The sequence below is a fragment of the Jaculus jaculus genome, chromosome 2, assembly GCF_020740685.1.
Source record: "Jaculus jaculus isolate mJacJac1 chromosome 2, mJacJac1.mat.Y.cur, whole genome shotgun sequence".
NCBI lineage: Eukaryota > Metazoa > Chordata > Mammalia > Rodentia > Dipodidae > Jaculus > Jaculus jaculus.
The window spans coordinates 170,348,807-170,366,865 of record NC_059103.1 but is presented as its reverse complement, the minus strand read 5'-3'; the positions used below and the strand labels follow the sequence as shown (position 1 = coordinate 170,366,865).

General features: G+C 37.2%; 1 protein-coding gene across 5 annotated transcripts in view; it reads right to left on the bottom strand.

Annotated features, from left to right (window-relative positions):
- Positions 1–18,059, bottom strand: part of Vps13b (vacuolar protein sorting 13 homolog B) — a 659,022-nt gene that overhangs the window by 107,346 nt on the left and 533,617 nt on the right. The window lies entirely within an intron of this gene.

The window sequence follows — 18,059 nt, the reverse complement described above, 5'->3', positions numbered from 1 at the left end:
AGAAAAAAAATATTTGAATTTTTTCTCAATAAAAGAGCCATAATGGGGGCAAACTGCACAAGATGTTAAGTATATTATAATGCTACAGTATTTAAATTTATTTAAATTTAAAAAAGTCTTAAGACTGAGATAGTAACATACAAATGGTACAGTCATGGGTAAGTATCCCTGGTACTGATGAGAGTATGTAATACAAGTATCCTTTCAAACAATGAGGGGAAAGAAAATTATTAAGAATCAGCTATTCATTTAGTAAAACTAAAGTATGTCTCTATATCATTGTTTATACAAAAGTACATCTCTATCAAGATGGTAAAGCTTAAAAACTGAAAGCATAAGAGAAAAACATGCTAATACCTTTATTTTTTAAATAGGGCAGTAGTCCTATGCATGCAATGAAACTCATGAATGAAAAAGAACTTTAGTTGATAAAAATAAAAAAGGCAGGCTGGAGAGATTGCATAGTGGTTAAGGCACTTGCATGCAAAGCTGAAGGACCCAGGTTCAACTTCCTAGAATCCATCTAAGTCAGAGGCACAGGGTGGTGCATGCATCTGGAGTTTGTTTGCAGAAGCTGGAGGCCCTGACACACCCATTCTCTCTCTCTGCCTCTTTCTCTCTCCCTCCCTCCTTCTCAAATAAATAAATAAATAATAAAATATAATAAAAAAGGCAAACTAGGATAAGACAGGTAATATTTAATGATAGATCAAACCATGTATGTGTGTGTGTGTAATGCAGTGTGTGTGGTGTATGTGCACGCATGTGCCTTTGCCATGCCCCTACACTCACCTGTGGTGGCTGGGACAGAATTTAGGTGTCTCGTTCCATTGCTCTTCTGCCTGGTATTGTGCTTGAGCTGGGGTCTCATTTTACTGTTTTTAGAGACTGTTGGCCTCTACTCCCCTATGGAACTGGGGTTACAGGTGTGTGTGTGGCTATGCCCAGCTACTTTATATGGGATCTGCTGATTTGAATTCAGGCAGTCTCAGTCCCCCAGCCACGCTCTCATGCAGGAAGCTCACCTAACCTCTACTATCTCTTCAGCCCTTTTCTATATTTTTGAGTTCAGGATAGTAGATTTATTTTCATTTGGAACTTATTCATTTTTCTCTTTTACATTAAGTTGCTTGTTGAGATGTCAGATATTTCTTTGTTTTTGTCCCAGGAGTGTTATGTTTTTTTTTTTTTTGCAACATTCATGAAACACTTATATGATAACCTACCAGCTGACATAATGTAGAATTCTAGATTCTAATAGTAGTTCAAAGAGGAAGCAAAACTGAGCAGTAGATATGAGAAGATACTAAACTTTACTAATACTCAAGAAATGCAAGTTTTATCAATAATGTAATACTATAATAACATATTACTAATATGACAATTTAAGAAGACTGATAGTTCAGTTTTTATAAAGGTGTGGGAGAAAATTCCTACATTATCTTTTAAAAAATTATTTTATTTATTAGAGAGAGGGGGGAGAGTTAGATAGAAAGAGAATGGGCACACCAGGGCCTTTAGCCGTTGCAAACAAACTCCAAACACATGCACCACCTTAAGCGTTTGGCTTATGTGGGCCCTGGAATATTGAACCTGGATCCTTTGGCTTTGCACACAAGTGCCTTAACCACTAAGCAATCTCTCCAGCCCATATACACAGTATTGCTGACAGAAACTTTTGGCGGTGCATACTAAATGCTTATATATTTTACCTAGCATATTTGTATGACTATTTTACTGCGATTCCCATACAAGAGTGTGTGTGCTCATATATACATGCCTATGTATTTTTTGTGTTTGTACAGGTACTTGTGTGTAAAAGTAATAAAAGTGGAAACAATTCAAATATCTATTGATAGGGGAACAGCTTTGACTTAATAGAGTGTATTAGTTCACAAGTATAGAAACAAGTCATGGATACCTATATATGTTAATACAAAGGATACCCAGAATGTGCCAATAAATTTAAAAATCCCTTAAAATTACAATATGCAGGTTAATCCTATTTGTCTTAAAAACACTGCACTCGGATGTGTTTCCTCATTTGGAAGCATTCTCTAATTGCCAATCTCAGAGCTGATCACTATGCCTCTTGCCTCATCTCTACTCCTAGTACACACCTCTCTCACAGGCTCAGTGTCCTCTATAGCTCATCCACATGCTTGTCTCCTTTACTGGACTCAGGTCCTTGAGAGGCAGAAAAGGCAGATTACAATTTGTTCTTACCACTTAATGCAACTGAGTGGGATACAAGATCACAAAAAAGCCACCTGAATGAAAAGATTTCTCCATCTTCTTTCCTACATAGGTGGTTTTATTTGCTTGTTTGTTTGTTTTTGTTTTTTTGAGGCAGTGTCTCACTCTAGCTCAGGCTGACCTGGAACTAACTCACTCTGTAGTTCCAGGTTGGCCTCAAACTCACAGCAATCATCTTACCTCTGCTTCCCAAATGCTGACATAAGTGATTCTTAATATTCCAATGGGAACACATTTTTGCTTCCACCTTCAATGAAGGTTCTTTTCTTTAAAGTGTTGAGAAGTGGAAGGATTGCTTAGTGGTTAAGGTGCTTGCCTGCAAAGCCAAAAGGCCCAGGTTTGATTCCCCAGGACCTATGTAAGCCAGATGCACAAAGTAGCACGTGCATCTGGAGTTTGTATGCAGCAGCTAGAGACCCTGGTGTGCCCATTCTCTCCCAAATAAACAAATAAAAATATAAAAAATTAAAATGTTACTTGAGCATCCATTTATGAAGACAGAAAAACATTGAAAATTTTAAGAGTATGCGGAAACAGAGGCACATATTCTTGAGACTTACTAAGTTGCATATGCATAGTAGTACCCTTCTAGTTACCACTTCTTATTCCTTAGACTTAGTAAGCAGCAAAATACCCTTCTAGTTGCCACTTCTTATTCTTGAGACTTAGTAAGTAGCATAATACACTTCTAGTTACCACTTCTTGACATTTTCTCTGTCAGCCAGGCATGGTGGTTGGTGCATACCTTGGACCCCAGCACTTAGGAGGAGGAGGGAAGAGAAGCAGGCATTCAAAGTCACCCTTGTTACAGGGGTGTGTATATAGGGAGCTGGAGGCCAACCTGTGTCATGCTGGACTAACAAACAAACAAATAAAGATCAAAACCAAAACAACAATAGCAAAGAACAAAGAAAAGAAATTCTCTTTTTTTTGCTATACTTGGCATAATTTTGTATAATATCCTGTTTGGATCATTGTGCCTATATTCTTTTCAGACTGAAATACTTGTATACTCCCTATTTTCTCGCTGTCTCATGTCTAAATCTTTCCCATCTATCAAAGACCAAATCAAATGCTACCCTTCTTTGAGCCTTTTCAACTCCCCAGATGGAAAACTCTCCCTTTTCTGAATGCCAACAGTTTTTTTTTTATGTGAATCTGTTTTATAGCTCTTATCACTGTCTACCTCATGTTATAGTTATGTCTATACATGATATCTTCCCTGGTAGAGACATTCCTTGAGGGAATGATTTCCATTTGGCTAAGTATTGGATTTTCACAGCACCTGGTAAAATATATACAGCAAATGTTCAAAAATAGTTTCTGAATGAATACATAATTCATATATGAATGAACAAATATGCACATACTGGGTGACTTAGCCCAAATCTGGCACATTAAAGATTCTCCACAAAGAAGTATGAAGGACAAAAGCATGAACTTTGCAGTGAGACCTACTAGTATTCCAGTCCTGGCTCCATTATCTATGGGTGTTTGAGGAAGTCAATTCTTCTAACATCAGTTCCTTTATATCTAAAACATGGATAATAACAGGACTCTTTTAATAAATGTTTATAAGAATGAAATGAGACAAAACAAGTTATTGTCACATAGTAAGAGCTTAAGAAATATTACTTTTTTTTTTTTTACCTATTTATCCTATTCTTGCTCAAAAAAATAAATAACCCCTCTGAGGCTTGTATATTGTGACTATAATCAGGTAAACTAAAAGACCTGATTGTTATATTTCTTCTTTTAAATATTTTTACTTATTTATTTGCAAGCAGAGAGAGAAGAAAGACAGACAGAGAGAACGGGTGTGCCAGGGACTCCAGCTGCTGCATGCTTCAGATGCAGGTGCCATTCTGTACATCTGGCTTAATGTGGTTACTGGGGAGTTGAACTTGGATCATTAGGCTCTGCAGGCAAGTGCTTCAACCACTGTGACATCTCTCTAGCTCCTTTTTTGATCCCCCCCTTTCTTTTGGTTTTTTCAAGGTAGGGTCTCACTCTAGCCCAGGCTGACCTGGAATTCACTATGTAGTCTCAGGGTGGCTTCGAACTCACAGTGATCCTCCTACCTCTACTTCCTGAGTGGTGGGATTAAAGGCATGCACTACCACAACCAGCCTTGTTTGATTTTTTAACAGTGGATTGCACCTGGGTGTTCAGGAACAATGTAACCATAGTACAATATGATTTTCTCCTGCACAACCATCAAACTGTGGCTTTTTATAAATCCTGAATTAAGAGATTAAAGAAGTTCATTGCTTAAGACCTCTCTGGACTTTCAGGAAGCTTGCTTTCTGGCTCAAGAAAACTAACAACCAGGGGCAGAAGAGAGATGCCTAGGAAGGTGTTATAGTCAAGTTTGCAGTGCTGGAAGAAAACAGCCAACTAAGAGCAATTTGTGGGAGAAAAGGACTTATTTTGGCTTATAGACTTAAGAGGAAGCTCCATGATAGCAGGGGGAAATGATGGCAGGAGCAGAGGGTGGACATAACCCATAACCTCCTGGCCAGTATCAGTTGGACAACAGCAGCAGAAGATTCTGCCAAATACTGGTAAGGTAAAGCTGGCTATAACACCCATAAGCCCCCCCCCTCCCCAAAATACACTGCCTCCAGGAAGATTCAACTGTCAAATTGCCATTAGCTGGGAATCTAAGTAGTGAGAACACCTAAGTTTATGGGGGATACCTGAATCAAACCACCACATTCCATCCTTGGCCCCACAGTTTTTACCAATCCCAATGATGTTTTCAAACATCCCCATAGTCCATGGTCTTTCAAATGAGTCATAATTCCAGACTCCCTCCAAAAAAAAACCCATAATGGCACAGAATAAATATTTACACTGCAAAAGATAGCACTGGGCATAGCAAAGAAATAGTCAACCAATATAAGATTTAAACAGGACAAACATCAAACTCTGTAGCTCGAAGTCCAACAAATCTAGTCAGTACCAAGTCTCCAAGGCCGATAATTATAACCCAGGAGGAGTCTCTGGAGCTCCAATTCCATTCCCCCAGCTAGGTTACTCACAGTCCTGTAAAACTTCATCTGGGGCTGGCAGCTTTCCCTGGCAGGCATTCCATAGTGCTGGTATCTCCATTGGGTCTGAAACTGCAACCCATAGTTCATCCTTATGGTTTCATAGGATACAATGCAGGTTACCCAACAAGCCTGCTTCACACTGCCCATGGCCATTTCCAAAACACAAAACCGTGTTGCAAATTTAATGGCCCTCATTTCCTGCATTTATTATACTCCATAATACTAGGTGGGCTGCCAATTTGTTAGTCCAGGGGAAAATAAAGGAGACTTTGAAGAACAAAACAGTTCTCCAGCATTCAGGCCTCTTCAAAAGAGTCTGCATTCCTTTTGTTGTCCCAATGCAGGTCAGCTGGCCCAATCTTAAAGGCTATAATCTCTCATGCAATTGTAGCTGAATGGGCAGAAGTTTCAGCCCTAAAGATTTCATTTCTATGTCACATTCCTCTGCTTATACCAGTCCATTTCTATGCAATTCAACCCTGCACAAAGTCTCAGGACATAGCCATAACAGCAAGCTTCTTATACAAACTGCTTCTAGCCCAGTCTAGGCAAAGCTCTTTCTCACCTTCATAAGCCAAACCTCATGGTCCACAGTTCTTACTGCATTCAGGTCTTTCAACTCTGACCTGAATGGTCCATCAAGCTGTATTTACAGCACTGTGGAGTGTCTCTTAGGCCAAGATTCCAAATCCTTCCACATTCCTCTCAAAAATCAACTCCAATGGGCTGAAAGCCACACAGTCAGGTAGCTAGATGCAATGATCCCACTTTTTGGTACTAACTTTACTGTTGCAGTCAGCTTCACATTGCTGGCAAAAAAACCAAAACAACAACAACAACAAAAACCCTCACCAAGAACATCTTGTGGGAGAAAAGGATTTATTTTGGCTTACAGACTCGACGAGAAGCTCCCTGATGTCAGGGAAAAATAATGGCATGAGCAGAGGGTGGACATCATCTCCTGGCCAACATCAGATGAACAACAGCAACAGGAGAGTGTGGCAAACACTGGTAAGGGAAAGTTGGCTATAATATCCATAAGCCCACTGCACAATAATACACTGCCTCCAGGAGGGTTCAACTGTCAAATGGCTATCAGTTGGGGGCCTAAGCATTCAGAACACCCAAGTTTATGGGAGACCACTAGAGTCAAACCACCACAGAAGGACTATAAGAAACTCCGTGGAAAATAGTACAAGAGTTAAGAAAAGACAAATTAATATACCTACTATATTATGCAGTACAAACAGAGGAATCTAAAATTCAACACAATCTTGGCAGAGAGGTTTATACAAAGAATCAGGTGAAACAATTGTTTTTGACATTGTATTCAGAAATTTTACATTAAAGTTAATAAATAATAGCTAATGAAAATTGGCTGTCATATTGAAAAATAGGGCAGGACCTTAAGGAATAAATCCTAATGAGTTCTGATGGAACAGTGTTAAATATAAGAAAGTCAAGGTTAGGGAGAAGGTTCAGTTAGTAAATCACATGCCTCACATATTAGGTACTTTTTCATTGCTGTGACCACATACCTGACAAGAAGCAACTTAAAGAAGAGTTTATTTTGGTTTACAGTTCAAGGTAGCTGGTCACATTCAGGCCACAGTGAGGAGACAGAAAGCAATGAATGCTCCTATTCAAGTCACTTTCTCCTTTTTATCCAGCCATGTATCCCAGCCCATGGAACAGGGCCACCTACAGTTAGGGTGAGTTCTTGCATCCAGCTCAATTATCCTTACCTAGAAAATATCTTATAGACATTTCCAGAGATTTGTTTCCATGGTAAGTCTAAATCCTGTGAAGATGGCAACCAGAGATTAACCATTAATGACCTGAGCCCAGATCCTTTGCACCAATGTAAATGTCAGTCATGGCAGTACATGCCTGTAATCCCAGAACTTGGCTGACAGAGATCCTTGGGCAAGATGATTAGCCAGATTAGCTGAATCAGTGAGCTCTGGATTCAGTGATAGACTCAGACAAGAACGAAAGAAGGAAGGAAGGAAGGAAGGAAGGAAGGAAGGAAGGAAGGAAGGAAGGAAGGAAGGAAGGAAGGAAGGAAAGAAAGAGAGAAAGAAAGAAAGGAGGGAGGGAGGGAGGGAGGGAGGGAAAAAGGGAGGCAAACACTAGAAACAGATACCTATTGTTAACTTCTATGATATGCACATCTATAAATGGGCCTCTACCTCGGTGCACACATGCACATATATACAAATACAAATTTCCATATACATGCACGTGTCCAAGCTGAGAAGCAGGATGGGAAACTACTAGGCAGTTCTGGTGCAATGAAAACTGGCTATCTCAACCCTAGGAGTGGGAGAAAGAACTGTGGGAGTTCCAAAGAGATGTGGAAGAAAACCAAAGGATAACTGTTTTTTTTTTTTTCCAAGGTAGGGTCTCACTCTAGCCCAGGCTGACCTGGAATTCACTATGGAGTCTCAGGGTAGTCTCGAACTCATGGCAATCCTCCTACCTCTACCTTCTGAGTGCTGGGATTAAAGGTGCATGCCACCATACCTGGCAAGAATAACTTTTAATTTACAACTTGTGGGAGGCTGACTCTATGGTTACATACTTCACTTGGAACATTCCAGGCTATGCAGAAAATTATGGAAATAATAGAAAACTACTACAGAAATACATCCCATTACATGTCAGTTATGTGTTTAAGATTTTCATTTATATATTCTATCTTTATTGCTTAATAAGGACATTAATAAATCCATTTCAAATGAAACCATCATGGAAAAAATTTAAATTTTATGCCTATATGCACATTTACAAAAGCCATATTTTATCATTTCTCCTTATAAGAATGCATTTGCTTTGCTGGGAAAATAGCTCAGCAGTTACAAGAGCTTACTGCTTATGGATAAAAACTCCTTAGAACAAAAAGTTGGGTGTGCTCATGCACTTCTGTAACCCCAGCATGTGGGGGTAGAGAGAAGAGAATGAGGGAATCTCTGCACTCACTGGGGGACAGCAGCTCCTGGTTGAAGGAGAGAATCCATCTCAAAGAAATAAAGATATGGGTAAGCAGTAAGAGGACAACTGACATTTCCACTGGCTTCTACATGTACGTGCCTGAGGTGCGTACATCTGTACACACATGCATCTATCACACATCACATACACACCATGTCACACACATGCAAAAAGTGAATTTGTCTTCAATTATTTTGATATGAATAGCAATGAGTATAATTACTACTTTAAAGGTAATTTTGTTTAGTTGTCCAAATACACAGTCATTAATATATAAAAGAAAATTAGACCCACAATAATTTGTATTGTGCCTTATTTTTCCATTCATTAGCTAGTGTCCCATTTGGGATAAAACCCTGGTTCTGCTGTATAAATCATTTAGGCATTTTAATGAATCTAAGCCACATTTACCTGGTTTGAGAAATAAGGACAATAAAACCTATATTGCTTTTTAAGACAAATAAAAGATTTTGGACTTTATCTTAGTGTCAATAGTATACCTTAGAAGGGCAAAGAAGTGACTTAATCAGTCACATTTTTAACAAGTTTGGGAATTATAGAAGATGGACTTAAGAGGGGTAACTGTGGATGCAGTAAGGTTAGTTAGGAGATCTAAACTAGAAATGTTGACAATTTAGAAGATGGCACTATAGTAATAAGTGGGCTATACTTCAAATAAGTCTTGCTGACTGATCAGATACAAGTGAGAGGGCAGTGTCAAGGACGACTTCCAGGTGCTGGCCTGAACCATCATGTTAATACTGATGCCACTTACTGGGATAGGTAAGATGGATGTGTAGCTTTGGAGAGTTAAGTCTGTGGTATGTGTGCAGAGGAAAGGCAATCTTGACCTCATAGTGAGTAAGGAGCTGCCTCTTCCTTCTGTGCAAGAGAGTTAATTGTGTTGATACACAACTAGATGTAGTGCTTACCCAGCATTACCTTCTTGCCAGGGCACATACTTGAAGGACAGCAACTAGAGAAGTTTAGGGTGTTTATTTGCAAGTAAGGAATGTAAACCGTCTAAAGGTAGTTACATAAGCAGAGTGAGCTGACATGGAAAAATAAGAACTATACATGGGTTTTCACACAGTTTAATGAGTGACTACAGAGAAAGTTGTTGGATCATGACAGATTGTAAGGGAGATGAGGATGCTGGATCAAATGATTTAGCAGGCAGGAAAGTTTTGGAAGGTGACAAGATCCAGAGCTTGAGTGTAGGAGTGAGTAGGTGCATGAAGTGAGGGAGATCACTGGAGAGATGAGATGAAAGTAGGGTGTTGATGGGCTCAATCATATAGATGCTGATAACATCCAAGAAAGTGGCTGGATGCTGTGGGCTGAGGACTTCTGAGAATGAGAAACAGTCCACAGGAAGCATAGGACAGAAACAATGAAGGGAGGTAATGGTGATATAATAGAAGGAAAAGTCTTAAGGAAATAGATGAAAAATATCTTTTATGTAGTAGACCTTCCATTGAGATGATTTTGTCCTCAAACCCAGTTTTCAAGAAGTTTTATTTATTTGAGAGAGAGTGAGCGAGTGAGCAAGAGAGAGGGAGGGAGGAATGAATACACTAGGACCTCTAGCCACTACAACCGAACTCCAGACACACACACCACCTAGTGCATCTGGCTTATGTGGGCCCTGGGTCCTTTGGCTTTGCAGGCAAGCACCTTAACCGCTAAGCCATTTCTCTAGCCCCTCAAGCTCACTTTAAAACAACTTTTCTTTAAGTTCACTAATCATCCATTGTCTTTCAGAAGTTGACATTGCCCAGTTATTCTCTAGGTAAGCAGTGACATAATTAAAACAAAAGTCTAATGTGGCCGCATTGTGCTTACAGTTTCATATGGCAGCAATTAATTATTCACAAAGAAAACTCTGGGCTCTATTTTGTGTGATCTATTTAAAATAATTTTATTATGTGCTTTTAGATTTGAAAGAGATGATGTGAATGATCTTTAGTTACATATCTATAACTGAGGATTTATTACTAATGCCTGTACTGAATGACTTGAAAGAAAGATGAATATTCCAAGAACGTTTGGTTGCCAAAAAATAGTTTAGAAAGCCTTTATATCTAGTACTGAGTCATGGGAAGTGGGAACAAGAAAATTGGTTTCACTGGAAAACATTCCACATGTAACACATGGTACATTTCAAATGACTGTCAAGATTATATATATTTTTATTACATTCTATTTTCCTATCCATTATTTGACAGGACCTAAAAAATTAGCCAGCTATACATAATAAACTGTACTCTGAGCATATGTGATCTTTGCATATGAATATATTTTAGGTTGTATATCTGCCAGTTGGTGAGAGCATATCTATTTATGCATTTAAAATGTTATTCCACAATTTGTTTCCACTTGATGGCTAATTTGGGAAGATCTGCATGTGTGTTGGCCATTTAAAAATATTTTTGGTACAAAAAATATTTTGGCACTTAATTTGCTTTTATTACTTAATGGTACTGCCAAGACTATTAGCAGGGTTATAACTGCCCATCTGTCCTCATGGATGGATAGCTCTGTTTCCTTTCTTTATCTTTCTCCGTGTGTGTGTGTGTGTGTGTGTGTGTGTGTGTGTGTGTGTGTGTGTGTTTGTAGGAGCTAGGCATTCAGTCCCACTAAACCACCTAGGATGCAAAGGGTACACAGGTGGTGTCCTCTCTGTACTCATGTGATGGAGGTAGACAGGGGAGATCAAGCATTTAAAGTACCCTATCAGTCATCTTCCTTTGTATTGTGACAAAAAATGGCTTACTGGCCATGGAGGGCTGGCTAGTGAATACTTAATTCCTGATGCTTGGTAACAGGACAAGATCTTACCTTACTTGCTCTTCCTACTATATTTCTAGATTTCCCAGGATGCCAAGTCAAGAGGTGATTATTTGAGAAGGAAGAATATGGTGGGTAAGGTAAGAGAAGATACTACCTTTTAAATAGCCTTTTATAATTTACAAAAAAATTTCTTATACATTAACTTAGTGAAGAAAATAATACTTTTTATAGAGGAGTTAATTGTGGCTCAGAAAAGTTAGGTAAGTTGCTCAGTTACATGTTTAGTTAGTGGTTACAAATTCTATATTCTTTAGCCATGTAAAGAGAAATATAGGGACTGGAGAGATGGTTAAGGTGTCTGCCTGCAAAGCCAAAGGACCTCGGTTCGATTCCCTAGGACCCACATAAGCCAGATGTATAAGGTGGCACATGCGTTTGGAGTTCATTTGCGGTGGCTGGAGGCCCTGGCGTGCCCATTCTCTCTCTCTCTGTTTGCCTCTCTCTCTCACACATTCTCTCAAATGTATAAATAAAAATAAAAACATATAGACTGCAATGTGTAACATACACTTTTCTATTTTCAGTTTCATTAAAGATTCTTTGGAAGAAAACTCAATGCATTTTGATTATGCCAATTATTCCAGACACTCCTAGTTACTTTAATTGGGCAGTCAGGGCATTTTTCTTTCAAAACTCTGAATATGTCCTGTCAATATTTTCTGTCTTCTATTTTTTTTTATATAAGAAATCTGCTGTTGATCTTACTCCTGACCCTTAGGAGATGCTTCTTGGTTGCTTTCAAGATTGCTTTTATTATCTTGGCAAACTGTTTGTAGGTGTGAATATCTTTGAGCTTATTTAGTTCAATAACTTCCTTAGATGTAAAAAGTTTTTACCTAATTAATCTTCATTTATTAAAATATTTCTTCCGCCGGGCGTGGTGGCACATGCCTTTAATCCCAGCACTTGGGAGGCAGATGTAGGAGGATCACCGTGAGTTTGAGGCCACCCTGAGACTACATAGTGAATTCCAGGTCAGCCTGGGCTAGAGTGAGACCCTACCTCGAAAAACACAAAAAACAACAACAAAAATATTTCTTCCCTCCTTTGTTTCTCCTGTTCTAGAGTTCTCATTCTGCAGTTGGTATCCTTGATGGTATACTACAGTTCTCTGAGGTTTTGTTCATTTTTTTTTCTGTCCTCCAAACTCAATCTCATTGGACACATCTTCACTCATGGACTCTTACTATGTCACCTCAAATTTGCCATACAGTCACTTTTAATTATTTTTATTTTAGTTATTGTAATTTTTAGTTCAGGAATTTATATTCATTTGCAAAATTCCTAACACTTGTACATTGATAATTGATAACCTAGAATGCTTTAAAATCTGAAACTTTTTGAGTGCTGAGATGATGACACAGTGGAAAACCCAACAAGTAACTTTGTGATAAGTTGCAGTAAAAAAAAATAAAAACATATACAGCAGTCACTAAATTATTACATATGTTGAAAATTTTTGCATAAATTACTTTTCGGTTACACATATAAGATGTATATGAAATAGAAATGAATGTACTATAATTTTTTTCTTCGAGGTAGGGTCTCACTCTAGCCCAGGATGACCTGGAATTCACTCTGTATTCTCAGGGTGGCCTTGAACTCACGGCAATCCTCCTACGGCAATCCTCCTAACCTTGCCTCCTGAGTGCTGGGATTAAAGGTGTGCATCACCATGCCTGTCTGAATGTAATATTTAAACTTTGATCTCATCCCCCAAATAGCTCATATGTATGCAAATGTTCCACAATACAAAAATATGTGAAATTTGAAAACACTTCTTACTAAACACTAAGGGATATTCCACATAGATTTCTCTTTTTTTTTTTTATAAAACTCAGTACTCCATGTTGCTCAACAGTGGCAACTGTGAAATCAGATTCTGACCCTTGCTAGAGCTTACTATTATTCCATTTGTTTTAATGTTTGTTGAGATTTATGAATTATAGCTGTAAGGTTTGTGATCTTTGTTACAGGTATGACTTGGTTGTGGTTTCTCCCTGCAGTGGTTTATGTGTGGGTAGCACGGTTCCTGCAGTCACAACGTGAAGCTGTTGAACCTTCAGTAGTAGGTCCTTAGGTCCTTGGAGCCAGACTATCAAAAGAGATCAAGGCATCTCTGATGGGTTAAGGATTGTTGTGAAAGCCTTATCTTGGTCTCCAGTCTCTCTCTTACTTCTTTTGTTGAGATGCGATCAACTTGCCCATGCATTCCTGCCACAGCTATCTATCATGATGTGAAAAAGCTGACAGGGCTCTCACCATAGCTGAGCCAATGCCAGTACCATACCCCTAAACTTCCTAAACTATTTGCTAAATAAAACGTTTCTTTCCATAGGTGGCCTGCCTCTGCATTATGCTATAATAATAGAAAGATGAGACTTAATATAGTTGTGTAGCCACACAAGTCTCCACTTGGTACCAGTGGTCATTTCCTGATTAGATATAGATCTTCTTAAAGAATAGGACCTGAGGACCCTCCAGTAATTGCTAATGGCTCTTTGAGCCTGCATGGGTATCCCTTCAACTTTGCTTTAGTCTTCAGTTCCTTGCTCAGAGTCTTAGGACATATGGTGGTTAGAATGTAGAGCCTTTTCAGGTCTTTCCTGAACATGCTCACTACCCTGCATATGTGCATAGAACTTTGCATGAAAAAAATTACAAAGCTTTGTAAAACCATTATGGGTATCTCATTACCCAGCTTTTCATTTTTAAACATTCTGGTTAGTTTATTGTTTACCCTGTTGTCCAATGTCTCAAGTAATTTTAAAATTAATCAGCTGCCTATAATTGTTTTTGACATATATACCCATGGGCTGGTTTGGGATGCCTTATGAACTAGCAAACTTCTAGTAGGTAACCTTTGAAAGAGTAATTGTTCTGAAATTGTTACTTTGATAATAAAAACATTTTATCTCATTAAGAAAGTAATATACTTATAACAATATTAAGTTAATGATAAGGCCAAATATATCCCCTAATAGAGAGCATTCAAAAATATGAAAGAAGTAGGGAAGTGAAAAATTTAAATTTGTAACTAGAGAATAAGTGAATAGATGGAAAAATTTAAAGTGAGATCTGAGCATATAATAAATACTTATAGTGACTGGCAGAAATGATATAAAAATAGAATCATGGATGAGTGAGCAGCAACATACATGTTAAAACTTTAAGTTAAAAAAACAGCTTAGCTTCTATACAATAGTGAGGTTTCTAGTTATGAAGGCATTGAGGCTTAATTGTCCTTATAAACAAAGACTGTTTCTTATAGTAAGTTATTATAATGTACAATAAGTGACAAATATTCCTTTTTCTACATATCTGCTTTTAAGTCAATGTTTTAGAAGGAAAAGAAAAATTTTATACATCTTCAACTAATAGAAGTCACATACACACATTCTACCCTTATAACACTGGAACCAGTTGAGAAACCACAAGAATTCAAATGCAGGAAATCATGATTTTATAACATTTTAATGTGATCTACTCTTGGGAAACAAAGTTAACTAAACCCTATTTCTGTACAGGAACTCTTCCAGTGTACAGTTGTAATACACTGTGGTAAAGGGTGCAGCTGCAGACTTTTCACCTGTAATGCCCCACTGGTATTGTGGCTTACTGCATTGCATCAAGACTGACTGCCTTCCTGCCCGGAAAACCTCAGTACAAGTAAGACTTCACGTCCAGATTTTATTTTCCCTTGGTATAAGAATATGGTAATTTAAGAGCCCTGAGAAATAGTTCTTAGTGTTTAAAAGGAAATGTGTAACATTCTTTTATTAGGATCTATGTTTGGGTTGGGTTTTCAGAAAACTTAACATATGACCTAGTTATCTTATCAATTTATCAAGCTACCAGGTTTCAAGCAAATGCAGGTGTGTAATATAACATCCTTCAGGATCATATTTTTCCTGAAAGAGGAGAAATAAAAATATATTAAGAATCTGAATCAAAACTAACTTAAAACAGAGGTAACTTTATTATTTCAGGGTTTCTTTTAATAACACTTATATAAGCTCTAAATTAAATTCATAATGTATTTTAGAGATCACATCTCTACATATTCAGGCACCAAAAAATAGTCACTAGTGCATAGTATACTTTAAAATTTAATGATTAACTTGCTAGCTGGCAAAAAAGAGTATTAAAAAACCTCATCACAATTTTTGATAATGTTTAGACTTAATCAAATAGGTATTAATATATATATATAATATATATATACATATCTATCTATCTATATAGATACATATGTATATATATAAAACATATGCCACACAAATAAATGTATGTATAAAACATGCCTTATGCTGGGTGTGGTGGCACACATATTTAATCCCAGCACATGGGAGACAGAGGTAGGAGGATTCATGTGAGTTTGAGGCCATGCTGAAAATACATAGTGAATTCTAGACCAGCCTGGGCTAGAGAGAGATCCTACCCTGAAAAACAAAAAACAAAAATTGTTTTAGTTAGCCTATGGAGTCTATTTATCAGTATTTTTATTAAATATTTCCATGACAAGGGCAACTAATGGGTAACTAATGAAGGAAACAGGCACACATGATGGTTGACTTCAGGAAACACAAAAGGAAGTAATAAATAAAACCTAGAATTGACAGCAAATATTAAGTGTTTCAAAACATATATTTGCTCTGGCAGTGTATTTATTCCATACTTTTCTGGTAAATTTGAATTTGTCTTTGTACTCTAAACTAGAAGTCCACATCAAAGTCTGATTTCTTACTACATCTTCTACAAAGTTTCTTATAATAAGAAAGCAAGATCAGCCAGGTATGGTGGCACACACCTTTAATCCCAGCACTCGGGAGGCAGAGGTAGGAGGATTGCTATGAGTTCAAGGCCACCTTAAAACTACATAGTGAATTCCAGGTCAGCCGGGACTACAGCGAGACCCTAGCTTGAAAACCAAAATAAATAAATAAATAAATAAATAAATAATAAATAAATATAAAATATAATCAAGATGGACTCATGTGATTTTTGATTCTGATAAAAATCACTTGTGGGCAAATAGTAAGAAGGGGAAAGAAGAAAAATGTGTAAATATATATCTTTCATAATCAACTTCTGAGTAAAGGGCAGATTATATAGGTTTTTTTTTAAATTTAATTTATTAGTTTTCTTTTCAGTAAATACAGGCAGTTTGGTACCATTATTTAGGCTCATCTGTGATCTACCCCTTCCCATTAGACCCTCCTTGTTAATGAAAATGGGTCGTGCATTGTGGAGTTAGCCCCCAGTTATTGGTATGATAAATGTCTCTGCAAATCATGACCCAACATGTGACTCTGACATTCTTTCCGCTAGGGTTTTAAAAAGAATAAACTTGTTTAGCTTCTAGTATTATGGATGTGCCCTACGAGAATAACTCAGAATGATCAAATACAATTGGTTGTAAATTTTTGAGAAATTAGGACTAAATTCTGGAAGCTACATCTTTCCCCAGACAATCCTCCTATGTATATACTACCCATGCCTTTAGATGCTATGAGTTTGTTTCCATCAGTATCCCTTGAAATCTCCTAACTTAAAACTACTCATTATACTTCCTCCCAGAAAAACAAACAAAAATTGCTCTTCTTTAACCATCCAAGTTAAAAGGTACTTCTATTCTGAAATTTGTAAAGAGAAATACACATTTCCTACAGATTTAGTAACATTATCTTAGGTTGTGCACATGGAACTTTCTTAGTATGTGGCCCTTTGGAGCCTCTTGCTTCTTGGTACAGAATAAGCTCAGATGCTAAAATCTCAGATACTATGTCTTACTCTTTTGCCAGAAAAATAACAAGATTCTTTAGCCTAGCCATTTGCCAGCCTTCTTAGATCCATCAAACAGATAACAATGACAGTAACTAAAGCCTGGACTTTAAGGATATATATTAGTTTTACTTTGTCAATGACCTTTAAGAGACAGTTTCAATATCTTAGGCAAATCTTTCTCTTTAAAATTCTACTCAGACATGGTAGATATGCTGAATACTAGGTTAGGATATAAAAATTAAAGATAAATATTATATAAATTCTCTTCTCAAGGAAGTCTAGTAAAGGATAGAATCATCCATAAACAGGTCCAGGGTAACATGAAAAGAAGGGCAACTTTCCTAGTATGGGTAGAGATACAGGATAATGGAGGCTTTCTCTGTGGGAATATTCAAGAAATGAATATGACAAATACATAAATTCAAACACACATAATATGTTTCTGATATATTCAATACAAGGCCTTTCCTACCTTAGAAATATTTAAGCATGAATACAAAATACATACTCTTTTAACTGTGAGATGTCACATTTCACATCCACAATGATTCCAATTATTAAGAAATAACAATGTAATTGGACCAAATCACTGTGGATTACCTTTTAATACTAGATTAGATTTATTTGAATATAAACTCAAATTATGGTAAATGTAAATTTGTTATTGTGTGTGTAAGATACATCTGCCCACAACATATAAAGCTACTTGAAAATACAAACTATTTGTTTAACTATGATGAAGAAAAAGGAAATGTATAATTTATCAAAATAAAAATAAATTTTAAATGACCACCTAAATATCTAGCCCCAAAGCATAATGTAAAACAAGTTGTCAGTCATGTATATGATAATATACTATCACAAAGAAACAAGAATGTTTTTGACATTGATCATGATTCTTTTTCCTATTGCCTGTCATGTCAAATTTGTCGAAAATAATCACTTACAGTAGTTTAGTTCCAGTCATTCTTAACCTTGTATTTCCCTAATTTGCTATAAGAGCAGCCACAGAGTGTTAGAAACCATGTTTGCTGACATAACAATGGAGCATATCAAATCACAGCTCTGTTCACATAGCTTGTTTTCAGGTCTCTGGAAGCTAAGGGCACAAAG